The sequence below is a fragment of the Nicotiana tabacum genome, chromosome 14 (genome assembly GCF_000715075.1).
Source record: "Nicotiana tabacum cultivar K326 chromosome 14, ASM71507v2, whole genome shotgun sequence".
NCBI lineage: Eukaryota > Viridiplantae > Streptophyta > Magnoliopsida > Solanales > Solanaceae > Nicotiana > Nicotiana tabacum.
The window spans coordinates 91,060,245-91,074,928 of record NC_134093.1 but is presented as its reverse complement, the minus strand read 5'-3'; positions in this window follow the sequence as shown (position 1 = coordinate 91,074,928).

Here is a 14,684-nt window from a genome sequence, read left to right as displayed (position 1 = left end):
CCTATAAGAAGAATTATCCGGTTCACGATTTAAAGTTAGCAATAATTGTGCAGGTCCTCAAGATTTGGAAGCATTACTTATATGGAGTGTCTTGTAAGGTTTACACTGATCAATGGAGTCTTCACCATTTGTTCAAGTAAAATAATTTGAATTTGAGGCAGTGGAGGTGGTTGGAGTTGTTAAAGGATTATGATATCACTCACTTGTACCATTTGGGGAAGGGAAATGTGGTAGCAGATGCCTTGAGTAGGAAGGCGGAGAGTATGGGAAGTTTGGCATTCATTCTAGTTGGAGAGAGGCCTTTAGCTATGGATGTTTAAGCATTGGCCAATTGATTGGTGAGATTGGATATTTCTGAGCCAAGTAGAGTCCTTGTGTTATTGCGCAGTTGTCCTTATTTGAGCACACTAATACTCGCCAGTATAATGTCCCTCATTTGCCCGTCTTTAAGGACACAGTGGTTCGAGGTTGTGCTAAGGAGGTGACTATTGGTGATCATTGTGCATTGCGACTTCAGGGACGGATTTGTGTTCTTAATGTGGATGGTTTGAGGGAGTTGATTCTTGAAGAGGCTCAAGTTCGCGGTTTCTATTCACCTAGGTGCTACGAAGATGTATTGTGACTTGAGATAATACTGTTGGTGGTGGAGGATGAAGAAAGACATTGTTGGGCATGTTTCATGGTGTTTGAATTGTCAGTAGGTCAAGTATGAACATAAGAAATTACGTCGTTGACTTAGAGATTAGCTATTCTCGAGTGGAAATGGGAGCAAATTACTATGGATTTTGTGATTAGATTGCCATAAATTTTGAGGAGATTTGATGTTGTTTGGGTCATTGTGGATAAACTGATCAAGTTCGCGTACTTCGTTCCGGTCATGAATTCTTAAATTTTAGAGAAGTTAACTCAGATCTATATCAGAGAGATTGTCCGCTTGCATGATGTGCCTGTTTCTATCGTATCAGATCTAGGGCACCCAGTTTACATCGCACTTTTGGAGAGTAGTTCAGGATGAGTTGGGCACACATGTGGAGTTGAGCACCGCATTTCATCCTCAGACGGATAGGCAATCTGAGCGGGACATTCATATCTTGGAGGATATGCTGAGGGCCTGTGTTATTGATTTCAGAGGCCAATGGGATAAGTTTCTACCCTTAGAGGAGTTTTCTTACAATAACAGCTACCAGACTAGTATCCATATGGCTCCGTATGAGGCATTATATTGGAGGGTCTCCGGTTGGTTAGTTTGAGCCCAATGAGTCTAGGTTATTGGGCACAAATTTGGTTCGTGATGCTTTGGAGAAGGTGAAGTTGATTTATGAGCATCTTCGTATAATGCAGTCTAGGCAAAAGATTTATGCTGATAGGAAGGATTGCGATATTGCATTTTTGGAGAGTGAGAAGGATCTTCTTAGAGTTTTTCCTATGAAATACATGATTAGATTTGGGAAGAAGGGAAAGTTGAGCCCTCGGTATATTGGTCAATTTGAGATTTTGGAGAGAGTTGGTGAGGTGGATTATAGACTTGCTTTTCCACCCAGCTTGCCGGGAGTTCATACGGTATTTCATGTTTCCATGCTTCGAAAGTTTTATAAAGATCTGTCACATGTGTTGGATTTCAGTTCAGTGCAGTTGGATAAGAATCTGGCTTATGAAAAAGAGCCCATGGCCATTTTGGATAAGCAGGTTCGAAAGTTTAGGTCGAAAGATATTGCATTAGTGAAGGATCAATGGAGAGGTCAACCAGTTGAGAAAGTGATTTAGAAGACCGAGCATGATATGAAGAGCATATAACCTCATCTTTTTCGCATTCTAGGTGTGATTTGAATCCAGTTCGAGGACAAACGTTTGTTAAAAAGGGGGAAAATGTAATGACCCACTGGTTGTTTTGTGTAATTAAGCCATATTCCCCTATTTGATGCTGCATGTCAGTTTGTTTATTGTTTTGTGACTTGTGGGATAGTTGGTTTGGTTTTAGGAAGGTTTGGGAGTGATATAAGACACTTAATCTCATTTTGGAAGCTTACGTTACTAGAGTTGACCAAGGTTGAATTTTCAGTAAACAGCCCCAGCTTGGTGATTTGATGGTTCCAATAGGTTCATATGGTTATTTTAGACTTAGGCTTATGTCCGAATTTCGGTTCAGAGGTTCCTAGAAGGTTTTGGCTTTATTTGCCGAAAGTCTGTAGTTTGAAGGTTTTGAAAAGTTCATAGGTTTAATCGAGAGTTGACTTTGGTATTATTGTGTTCCGATTGGTGTTCTAGGTCTCAGGATAGGTTTATTTAGTTAATTTGAACGTGTGGGCAAAGTGAGGTTGTAATCCAGTGTCACGCCCCGACCTCGGGGAGCGCAACCGGCGCTCAACCGAGATACCCCAGTCAAGCAAGCATGTACAATGCCTTCTATCCAAACTCACCCATGAATATATTTCATGGGTGAACAATGAGAAGATATATTTCATTAACTAAACAATGAGAAGGTCATGTGAACAGCAACAGTCCATTACCATTATTCACGTCATTTATAAGTTCCCAAAATGTTACATTACACATTTATAGTATAGAAGTGGAAACATGTGATACAATTACAACATCTTTTAATTTTAATTTCCCAACACCAATATACAAACCACACTTTGTCTACGGAGCCTCAAACAGAAACAAAAGAATACTATGATGGTGTCGGCAACAAGGCCTCGGCTATACCTCAAAACATAATACATGAGGAACAAAAGATGCACGACCCCGAAATGAAGTGGGGCTCACTAAGTCAGCTGGGAAGAGGGTGTACCGCTATCACTGATCAATGCTGCCTCTTGTGGAACCATCTGCATCCATTGAAAATGCAACTCCCCCAGCAAAAGGGACATTAGTACATATGGAATAGTACTAGTATGTAAGACTAAACACCCTCTCGATAGAATGAGTAATTGTAAAATGAGGAAGAAATATGGGATCAATGAGAGACTCAAACAATACCAAAACATCAAGTTAGGAGCAAGATAAGTTTTCAAGTAAATTCCAATATTTCTAAGTTGGGAGATCTTTAGCACTGATATACCATCGTGTTATTAGCACGGAGTCCGATCTCGGCCCGATCGACTAAGACATCTCACCCCGAGACATCCAATCACAACACCACCATGTGCATGGCATGACATTTAATCTCAGCCCGATCGGCTAAGCCGTCTCACCACAATGCCATGTGGATTGACCTCACTTTTCGCTAGAAATCATCTCATCCCAATTAGGGGAAGCAATCACAACACATCTATCACATCCCAATTAAGGGGGATAATCTCAACACATCAATACTGTGGATTTACCTATTAATCATTCCTATACCGAGACGTGTAGTTTTAGGGATAGGTTATTTCAACCTACCCTTCTTCAGTAACTAAACGATACTCCCAAAATATTTATTATAAAAAAGAGTTACATCTCATTTCATCATCTTTTACACATCTTTTCATTTCATTGGCACTAGTGGCCACAAGTGTAATTTCGTTCTAGGCACGTCTGCCGTGTTTCATATTTCATACACACTCCTTTCACTTTCAGACTTCATAATGGACTATCAACAACAAGGCATTTCTAATCAAGACTTTTAGTACCCATATGAGAAATAAGAGTCTTAAGCACATTGAGTTTTATTTCACAATTTAGCATAATAAGTTGTAATTGAAACATGATTGAAATCATAATATTCCGACACATTGGTCACGTTTGAATACATTTTCGAAGGTCACGTTTGAATACATGATTGAAACATGATGTTACTTCACCCCACAAGCAATCCCCATTTCAATAAGTCACCCATATATGTTCCACAACCTCCCTACCATATTTATTGGCACATGCATCATTAACCAACTCTTATTCTCAACCATTTTCCCCATTACCTATCTTCTGCCCCAAATCGTAAATGGGAAACTAGGGCTGGAATATTACCTCTTTAGTAGACAATTTGCAAGGTTTCCTTGTGAATTACCCAAGGCTTGAGAAAGGAATTGAAGTGGAAGGTGTTGAAGCTCCTCTTTCTCTCTCTAGTTCCTCCCCTATCTCTTAAAATATGAGAATTCCCCTTCAAATACGGTCCCTAAAGTCTATTTATTAAGATAGGGTCGGGTTATAGAAATAGAAAAATGTACCCTCCGAACTCAACTTTGTGGTCGCAGAGTTAACCGCATAACTGGTATGCGATCCGCATAAAGGACCGCAAAATCACCCTCCAAAACTGGGCTTCTCGGGTCAGGTCTGCGGTCCGCTACTAGTTATGCAGTCGCATAACGCACCTCAAAAGTCCCTCTATGGAATTCTTCATGCTCTATCTGCAATGAATTGTGCGGCCCATGAAATGATTATGCGGTCACATAGTTGACCGCAAAATATCCTTCAAAATTTGACTCTGGTTCTGTTGCAATTTGCGGCCAATATGCGATGCGCGAAGTAACTCTACAATCACATAGTGGACCACAGAAATGCCATGTTCGGCAAATATTTTCCTCCAACTCCCCGACGTACAATACAACCTAAAAAGTCCGTACCGCGGCGAGCTCTGCGAGCCGCGAGGAATTTTCACAATCCTCAAACACATTAGCCTTCCTCGACATGACGAAACCCCGGGTTCTTGGTAAATTTTTACGGGGCATTACATCCTCCCCTGGTTAGGATCGTTCATCCTCGAAAGAGGGTCAAAATCCACTATCGGCCTCCAAAGCGACTTAACTCTTAATTCATACACCAGCAGTTCCAAATTTGACTAACTCCCCAAATTTCCAAAAATATCAGCAGAGTTTCCCCTATAACTGGGCCTATCCACATGTTAGAGAATCCTAGAAACCAGTTCTAACAACATAACCACAACACAACGATGTAACACAACATGAAAACAATATCGACCATGACATCATAAATCTCATATTACCAAAAGGAACATCCTTAACATAAACTGTGCAAGGGAAACACAGTTCACAAAAAGCAATTTCACAGAATGAATTACATAGTTATTCAAACAAATGAGGGTACATTTTCTTAATCTCTTCCACGACCTCCTAGGTTGCCTCTTCATCCTGTTGGTTTCTCCATAACACTTTCACGAAGGCAATCTTCTTATTTCTCAGCTTTCAGACATGCCTATCAAGAATGGAAACTGGAATCTCTTCGTAAGTCAATTCTTCATTAACCTCAATAGTCTCAACCGGAATAATAAGCGTTGGGTTTCCTACCACCTTATTCAACATGGGTACATGAAACACCCGGGTGCACTAAAGACATCTCTGGAGGTAGTTCAAGCCTGTAAGCCACCTGATCAATCCTCTGAATGATTCTGTATGGTCCGACATACCTCGGACTCAATTTCCCTTTCTTCCCAAACCGCCTTATACCCTTAATGGGGGAAACCTTTAAGAATGCCCAATCATCTTCTTTGTACTCCAAATCCCTACGACGCACATCCGAATAAGACTTCTAATGACTCTGAGCAATTTTCAACCGTTCTTTAATGATCTTAACCTTCTCCATAGCCTGATGCACGAGGTCTGGTCCTATCAACTCTGCTTCCCCAATCTCGAACCACCCAATGGGAGACATACATCTCTTACCATATAGAGCCTCGAACGGTGCCATCTGAATGATAACATGGTAACTATTGTTGTAGGCAAATTATATGAGCGACAAGTGATCATCCCAGCTACCCTTGAAGTTAAGAACACAAGCGCACAACATATCCTCAAGCATCTAAATGGTCCACTTTGCCTGCCCGTCTGTCTGTGGATGAAAGGATGTACTAAGATTCACCTGAGTAACCAAACCTTACTGAAATTTATTCCAAAACTTAGTTGTGAACTGTGCCCCTCGATATGAGATAATAGAAACTAGAGTTCCATGCAATCTGACTATTTCCTTGATATACAACGGAGCATATTGTTCCACTGTGTCGGTAGCCTTAACAGGTAAGAAGTGTGCTGATTTTGTGAGTCGGTCCACAATCACCCAAATCGAGTTGAACTTGTGAGGCGTGCGAGGTAGTCCCATCACAAAGTAAATATTGATCATTTCCCATTTCCATATCGGAATTTCTATGTTCTGTGCCAAACCACCAGGCCTTTGATGTTCAACCTTTACTTGTTGACAATTTGGACATCTTGCCACAAAGTCCGCTACATTTCTCTTCATATAATTCCCACCAGTAATCTTCCTTAAAATCATGGCACATCTTTGTAGAGCATGGGTGCACAAAATACCTAGAATGGGGAGCCTCAGTCATGATCCTTTCCCGGAGACCATATATATTAGGAACACATAATCGCCCTTGGTACCTTAGCGTACCATCATCCATGCTTAGAGAAAAATCCATGGTCTTATGTTTATGAATCCCCTCCTTCAACTGTACCAACAATGGGTTGTCGTACTACTTCTCCTTGACTTCCACAACAAGCAAGGATTCAACCCTGTTTTGCATAATTACCCTTCCTTCACTAGAGTCTGCAGTACGAATTCCCAGACTAGCCAACTGATGAAATTCCCTGGCCAACGGCCTTTGATATGCCTCCAAGTGAGCTAAACTACCCATAGATTTATGACTAAGTCCATCCGCCACAACATTAGCCTTCCCCGGATGATATAAGATATCGATGTCATAGTCCATGAGTAATTCAAGCCATCTTCTCTGCCTCATATTCAATTTCTTCTGTTTGAAAATATATTGAAGGCTCTTATGGTCCGTGAAAATATCCACATGGACCCCATACAAATAATGACACCAAATCTTCAATGCAAAGACCACCGCCGCAAGCTCTAAGTCTTGTGTTGGATAGTTCTTCTCATGATTCTTGAGTTTCCTAGAAGCATAAGCGATCACCTTGCCATGTTGCATCAATACACACCCAAGTTTGATTCTCGAAGCATCACAATATACCACAAAGCTATTCGTACCCTACGGTAAGGTCAACACCGGGGCCGTAGTCAATCTTGTCTTCAACTCTTGGAAGCTCTTTTCACAAGCTTCTGAACACTGGAATTTAACCGCCGTCTACGTTAGTTTAGTCAATGGAGAGGAGAGAGTAGAGAACCCCTCCACAAATTTCCTGTAATATCCAGCTAAGCCCAAGAAACTGCGAATCTCTGTTGGAGTTGTGGGTCTAGGCCAATTCTTCACAGCTGCGATCTTCTGATGATCAACCTTAATTCCCTCACTGGAGACGACATGACCCAAGAATGTGACAGATTCAAGCCAAAATTCACACTTCGAAAACTTCGCATACAACTTATGCTGATATAAAGTCTGCAGAACTACCCTGAGATGATCGGCATGGTCCTCTCGACTTCATGAATATACAAGAATATCGTCAAAGAGTACTATCACAAAGGAGTCGAGAAAAGGTTTGAAGACTCGATTCATAAGATCCATGAAAGCTTCCGGGGCATTTGTTAGCCCGAAAGACATCACCAAAAATTCAAAGTACCCATACCGGGTTCTGAAAGCTGTTTTCGGAATATCTTGCTCCCTGATCTTCAATTAGAGATACCCGGATCTTAAATCAATTTTGGAAAGTACTTAGTACCTTACAATTGGTTAAACAAGTCATCTATCCTTGGCAATGGATACTTATTCTTGATCGTGACTTTGTTGAGCTGCCGATAGTCAATACTCATTCTCAGTGATCCATCTTTCTTTCTTACATAGAGAACTAGTTCGCCCCAAGGTGACACACTCGGCCGGATAAAACCCTTCTTTAACAAATCCTTCAATTTCTCCTTTAGTTCTTTCAATTTTGCCAGTGTCATTCTATAGGGTGGAATAGATATAGGCTGCGTTCCTGACATCATAACCCAAAATCAATCTCCATGTCTAGTGGAATCCCAAGGAGCTCGTTAAGAAAGACTTCAGGAAATTCATTCACAACTGGCACAGACTCAAGTGTAGGTGCCTTAGCATCGGTGTCTGTAACCCGGACCAAATGGTAAATACACCCTTGTGGATCATCTCTGTGGCCTTAAGGTAAGAAATAAACCCACCATTTGGCACCACATCATCCCCCTTCCATTCAATAACTGGCTAATTTGGAAATTCAAACCTAACGGTTCTGGTTCAAAAATTAAGCTTGGCAAAACATGAATAAAACCAGTCCATCCCCATTATGACATTAAAATCAACCATCACCAATTCAATGAGATCGGCCATGGTATCTCGACCATGCACTGTGACAACACAATCCCTATAAACTTACCACAATAAATTCACTAACCGAAGTAGATACAGAGAACGGCTCGTAAAGCTATTCCGGATGGGTCCTCCCAAACTCTATGCACCACCCCTAGCTGCACCATGCCCTGCGGGTGCTGGAGTGCCTCGAGTTGGAGGAGGTGCTGCAGATGAAGTGACTGCAGAACTAGCTGGCTGTGTCGTACCCCTGCCTACACTCTGGAGGGATGAACGACAATCCCTCTGAATGTGACCCCTAATACCGTATCCGTAGCATATGGGCTGGTGCATGAAGCATGTGCATCTTCCCACACCTAGGGAATGAGGCATCCCCTGCTGCTAGAATCTCCCTCTAGGCCGATCCTATTGGTAGGATCCCCTGTTTCCCGGACTGGGCCTAAAACGGCTCCACTGCTGCTGACTGGGCCCTAATGGTTATGCACTAACAGAAGATTGAGCAAAGGACTGGGATGGCCCTGATGACCCTCCCCTAAATGCTGATATACCACCACCAACACCACCAGAAGAAAAACCAAAGTTTCCCGCAGACCGGGACCTATTGCTACCCTCTCGCTCTATTCAGAATTCAAGGTAGTTGTAGAGACCTCATTAATAACCAAGGGGTTGAGTCCCTGCACAAATCGGTGCACTCTTGCCTCTATAGTGGGAAACATATAAATAACATACTTGGACAAGAGCGCGAATCTCATATGGTACTCCCACTCACTCATGCTACCTTGCTTCAAGCTCTCAAACTCAGCGACATGGGCTGCCTTAGTCTCGGTAGGCAAGAAATGGTCATTGAAGGCATCAGCAAACTCTCTCCACCTCGTCGGAGGGCTCCCCTCCTCACGGGACTCCTCTCACATCTCAAACCAAGAATAGGCCACCTCTTTCAGGCGGTAGGAGGCCAACTCTACTGCCTACGTCTCAGTAACACGCATAACTCGAAGAGTCTTGTGCATCTCATCAATTAAGTTCTGAGGATCCTCCTAGGGATCAATGCCCATGAACACTGGAGGATCCAACTGTAGAAATCTGTTCACCCTGGAGCTAGAAGAATCCCCTACTGGCTGGAAGAAGTAGGTACAATATTCAATCTCTGGGCCTAGGAGGCCACTATTTGAGGCAACATATGTATGGCTCCCCTAAGGTCCCCATCAGAAACACTGGGACCGGACACTGGGGAGGGAGGTGGGACAGGAATATAAGTTGGATGAGGAATCATTGCACCCTTAGTAGGTGTAGTAATTGGTGCAGTGTGAGCGGGAAACGTAGAATCAGGCGGTGTGATAGTTGGGGGAATAGCCCTACCCCTCGGGTGCTTACCCGCATCATCAGGTATTGGATCAACTACTACTCCTGGGGTGGCATTGGCTCTTTGGTCAGTTCTTGCCTTCTTCCTAGGCGCCATATACTGGAAATTAGAACAATGCACGAGTTAAAGGAGGAACAGTCATACAATTAGCTCTACCGCATAATCTTGATCATCAAAGAAGGGTGACATTCCTGAATGCCCAAGTAGCCTCCTAATTATAGATGTGTTCGACAACACACCGATAAGAAGGACTCTACTATACACGGCTCCGAGACATCCTAGGACACTTTGAAACCTCAGGCTCTCATACCAAGCTTGTCACGCCCCGACCTCGGGGAATGCGACCGATGCTCAACCGAGATACCCTAGTCAAGCAAGCCTGTACAATGCTTTCTACCCAAACTCACCCATGAATAGAGAGAAGATATATTTCATTAATTAAACAATGAGAAGGTCATGTGAACAACACCAGTCCATTACCATTAGTCACGTCATTTATAAGTCCCCAAAATGTTACGTTAAACATTTATAGTATAGAAGTGAAAAATTGTGATACAATTACAACATCTTTTAATTTGACTTTCCCAACACCAATATATAACCCACACTCTGTCTACAGAACCTCTAACAGAAACAAAAGAGTACTATGATGGTGCCTGCAACAAGGTCCTGACTATACCTCAAAATATAATACAAGAGGAACAAAAGATACACGACCCCGAAATAAAATGGGGCTCATCAAGTCAACTGGGAAGAGGGTGTACCGCTATCATTGATAAATGTCGCCTGCTGTGGAACCACCTGCATCCATTGACGATGCAGTGCCCCTGAAAAAAGGGACGTTAGTACATATGGAATAGTACTAGTATGTAAGACTAAACACCCTCTCAATAGAACGAGTAATAGTAAAATGAGGAAGAAATATGGGATCAATGAGAGCCTCAAACAATACCAAAACATCAAGTTAGGAGCAAGATAAGTTTTCAAGTAAATTCCAATATTTCTAAGTTGGGAGATCTTTAGCACCAATATACCACTGTGTTATTAGCACGGAGTCCGATCTCGGCCTGGTCGTCTAAGCCATCTCACCCCAAGACATCCAATCACAACACCACCATGGGCGTGGCATGGTGTCTGATATCAGCCCGATCGGTTAAGCCGTCTCACCACAATGCCATGTGGATCGACATCACTTTTCGCTAGCAATCATCTCATCCCAATTAGGGGAAACAATCTCAACACATCAATGTCTTCCCATTTAAGGGGGATAATCTCAACACATAAATACGAGGATTTACCTCTCAATCACTCAAACACTGACACATGTAGTTTCAGGATTATTTCAACCTACCATTCCTCGGTGACTAAACAATACTCCCAAAACATTTATTATACAAAAGAGTTACAGCTCATATCATAATATTTCACACATCGTTTCATTTTATTGGCGCTAGTGGCCACAAGTGTAATTTCGTTCTCGGCACGTCGGCCGTGTTTCATATTTCATACACACTCCTTTCACTTTCAGACTTCATCATGGACTATCAACAACAAGACATTTTTAATCAAGACTTTAAGTACACATATGAGCAATAAGAGTCTTAAGCACATTGAGTTTTATTTCACAATTTAGCATAATAAGTTGCTATTGAAACATGATTGAAATCATAATATTCTGACACATTGGTCACGTTTGAATACATTTCCGAAGGAGTACACGATATGATAGGAGCATTAGGCATAGAAATTTAGCATATATATTTCAACACAAGCTTATTTAGAATAGTCAAATTTTTAAGGAATAACTCAGAAACATGAGAAGTAAGAGTTCGGCCCATCATACTTCAAACTTATGAGAACATTGCGGGATTCGATTCCGAGGGAGGAGTTTTGCCCCCATACTTCGCTTGAGTTTTCCTTAAACTACTATAATATTGTGGAAATACTAGAAACTTTAATATATTTAGATACATAAAAAAATGAACCATTATTAGGGAGATATTCATGGGTTCAGCTCATTTAAGCATTTCATCAAACACTAGGTGTGCATATTGGACTATAGGGTCCTATGGTGATGATCCTTCACCCCGAAAGCTATCCCCACTTAAATAGGTCACCCATATATGTTCCACAACCTCCCTGCCATATCTATTGGCATATGCATGCATCATTAACCAACTCTTCTTCTTAAAACTATTTTTCCCATTACCTATCTTCTACCCCAAATTCGAAATGGGAAGCTAGGGATAAAATCTTACCTCTTTAGTAGACAATTTGCAAGCTTTCCTTGTGAATTCCCCAAGGCTTGAGCAAGGAATTTAAGTGGAAGGTGTTGGAGCTTCTATTTCTCTTTCTAGTTCCTCCCCTCTCTCTTAAAATATCAGAATTCCCCTTCAAAAACGGTCGCTTAAGTCTATTTATTAAAATAGGGTCGGGTTATAAAAATAAAAAAATAACCCTCCGAACTAAACTCTGCGGTCGCACAGTTGACTGCCAAATAGGTATGCGGTCCGCATAAGGGACCGCAAAATCAGCCTCCAAAACTGGGCTGCTCGGGTTAGGTCTGCGGTCCGCAGACCAGTTATGCGGTCGCATAATGCACCGCAAAAGTCCCCCTCCGGAATTCTTCATGCTCAATCTGTGATGAATTGTGCGGCCCACGAAATGATTATGCGGTCGCATAGTTGACTGCAAAATATCCATCAAAATTTAGCTCTGGTTCTGTTGCATTATGCGGCCGATCTACGGTCTGCGAAGTGACTCTGCGATCGCATAGTGGACCGCAAAAATACCATGTTTTGCAAAAATTTTCCTTCAACTCCCCGACATATTGTACAACCCAAAAAGTCCGTACCACGAAGAGCTTGCGAGCCGCGATGAATTTCCATAATCCTCAAACACATTAGCCTACCTCGGCAACACGAAACCCGGGGTTTTAGGTAAAATTTTATGTGTCCTTTCATCCTCCCCCGCTTAGGATCATTCATCCTCAAATGTGGGTCAAAATCCACTATCGACATCCAAAGCGACTAAGCTCTTAATTCACACACTTGTAGTTCCAAATTTGACTAAGTCTCCAAATTTCCAAAAATTTCGGCAGAGTTTTCCCTATAACTGGGCCTATCCATCCGTTAGAGAATCCCAGAAACCAGTCCTAACAACATAACCACAACACAACGATGTAACAGAATATGAAAACAATATCGACCTTGACATCATAAATCTCATATTACCAAAAGGAACATCCTTAACATAAACTGTGCAAGGGAAACATAGTTCATAGAAAGCAATTTCATAGAAAGAATTACATAGTTATTTAAAGGTAGTATAGTTAAAGACCCCCCTGAACTTGACGCTTTTTAGCGAGTGTACACCTTAACTATTCGAGGTCCTAAATACCCCCTTCAACTTTGTTTTTTGAAAGTTATTGACTCCCTACGTTTTGGACCTTAGCATTGTGCATCCACGCGCGATCCATATGAAATTTTCATCTGACGTGGCTGTACACAGTGGCAAAATTAATTATTTTTTATTTATTTAAAATTTAAAACTCTAAAAAAAGATCAAGGCTTTTATGCCATTTCTGCGACAATACAACTTAAATCCGACGAAGAATCCGGTGGAAGAATCAAATGGGTCCTTTCAATTGAACTCAAATCAGTTTTAAATACAACTACAACTCTAGTGGAAGAATCAGCAAAAACTCAAATCTAACTCAAATAAGTTTTAAATATAACTCTGGCGGAATAATTCGGAGAAGACTCCGATGGAAAAATCTAACTCAAATCAATTTTAAGTATAACTCTAGTGGAAGAAACCGGCAAACCCAACCCAAATGGGTCTCAATCACTGTCCAAATGTGTCCCACATGTAGGAATTAACACCATTACCCCGGGTAATGTTCTCCGAAAGTATACCCAGTTTTTGAGGTATTTACAAGGCATATTAAGCGTAATTTATACTGTAAGTTTACGGAGAAATTTATTATTTTGCTAAAGCAAGAAGAAGATGTTATACCACAAAATGAATATGAGAATATGATGAGAATAATGAAGATGAATGGAATTAGGAATGATGATAGTGATATAGGGATTGGAATTAAAAAAAGAAGTCATTTCATCATTTTTATAGTTTGAGATAGAATAACAATTAACAAAAATGGTAATTATAGACTGATGTGGCAATTAAATGGCACTTTCACGCGCCCAAACTCATTTGAAGTTACTTTCTTTGCCATGTAGCGCATTAAGGAGTTAATAAATTTCAAAAAATAAAGTTGAAGGGGGTATTTAGGACCACGAATAGTTAAGGTGTACACTCGCCAAAAAGCGTCAAGTTCAGAGGGGTCTTTCACTATTCTGCCTTATTTAAACAAATGAGGGTACTTCTTATTAATCTCTTCCTCGGCCTCCCAGGTGGCCTCTTCAACCTGCTGATTTCGCCATAGCACTTTCATGGAGGCAATCTCCTTATTTCTTAGCTTTCAGACTTGCATATCAAGAATAGCAACTGGAATCTCTTCATAAGTCAATTCTTCATTAACCTCAATAGTCTCAACCAGAAGAATAAGCGAGAAGTCTCCTACCTCCTTCTTCAACATGGATACATGAAACACCAAGTGAACTGAAGGGATCTATGGAGGTAGTTCAAGTCTGTATGCCACCTGACCAATCCTCTGAATGATTCTGTACGGTCCGACATACCTCAAACTCAATTTTCCTTTCTTCCCAAACCGCATTATACCCTTCATGGGGGAAACCTTCAAGAATACCCAATCAACCTCTTCGAACTCCAAATCCCTATGACGCACATCCGAATAAGACTTCTGACGACTCTAAGCAATTTGCAACCGTTCCTTAATGATCTTAACCTTCTTCATAGCCTGATGCATGAGGTTTGGTTCTATCAACACCACTACCTTAATCTAGAACCACCCAATGGGAGACCCACATCTCCTACCATATAGAGCCTGGAATGGTGCCATCTGAATGCTAGCATGGTAACTGTTGTTGTAGGCAAATTCAATGAGCGACAAGTGATCATACCAGCTACCTTGAAGTCAAGAACACAAGCACGCAACATATCCTCAAGCATCTATATGATCCTCTCTGCCTTCCCATCTGTCTATGGATGAAAGGCTGTAACAAGATTCAACTTGAG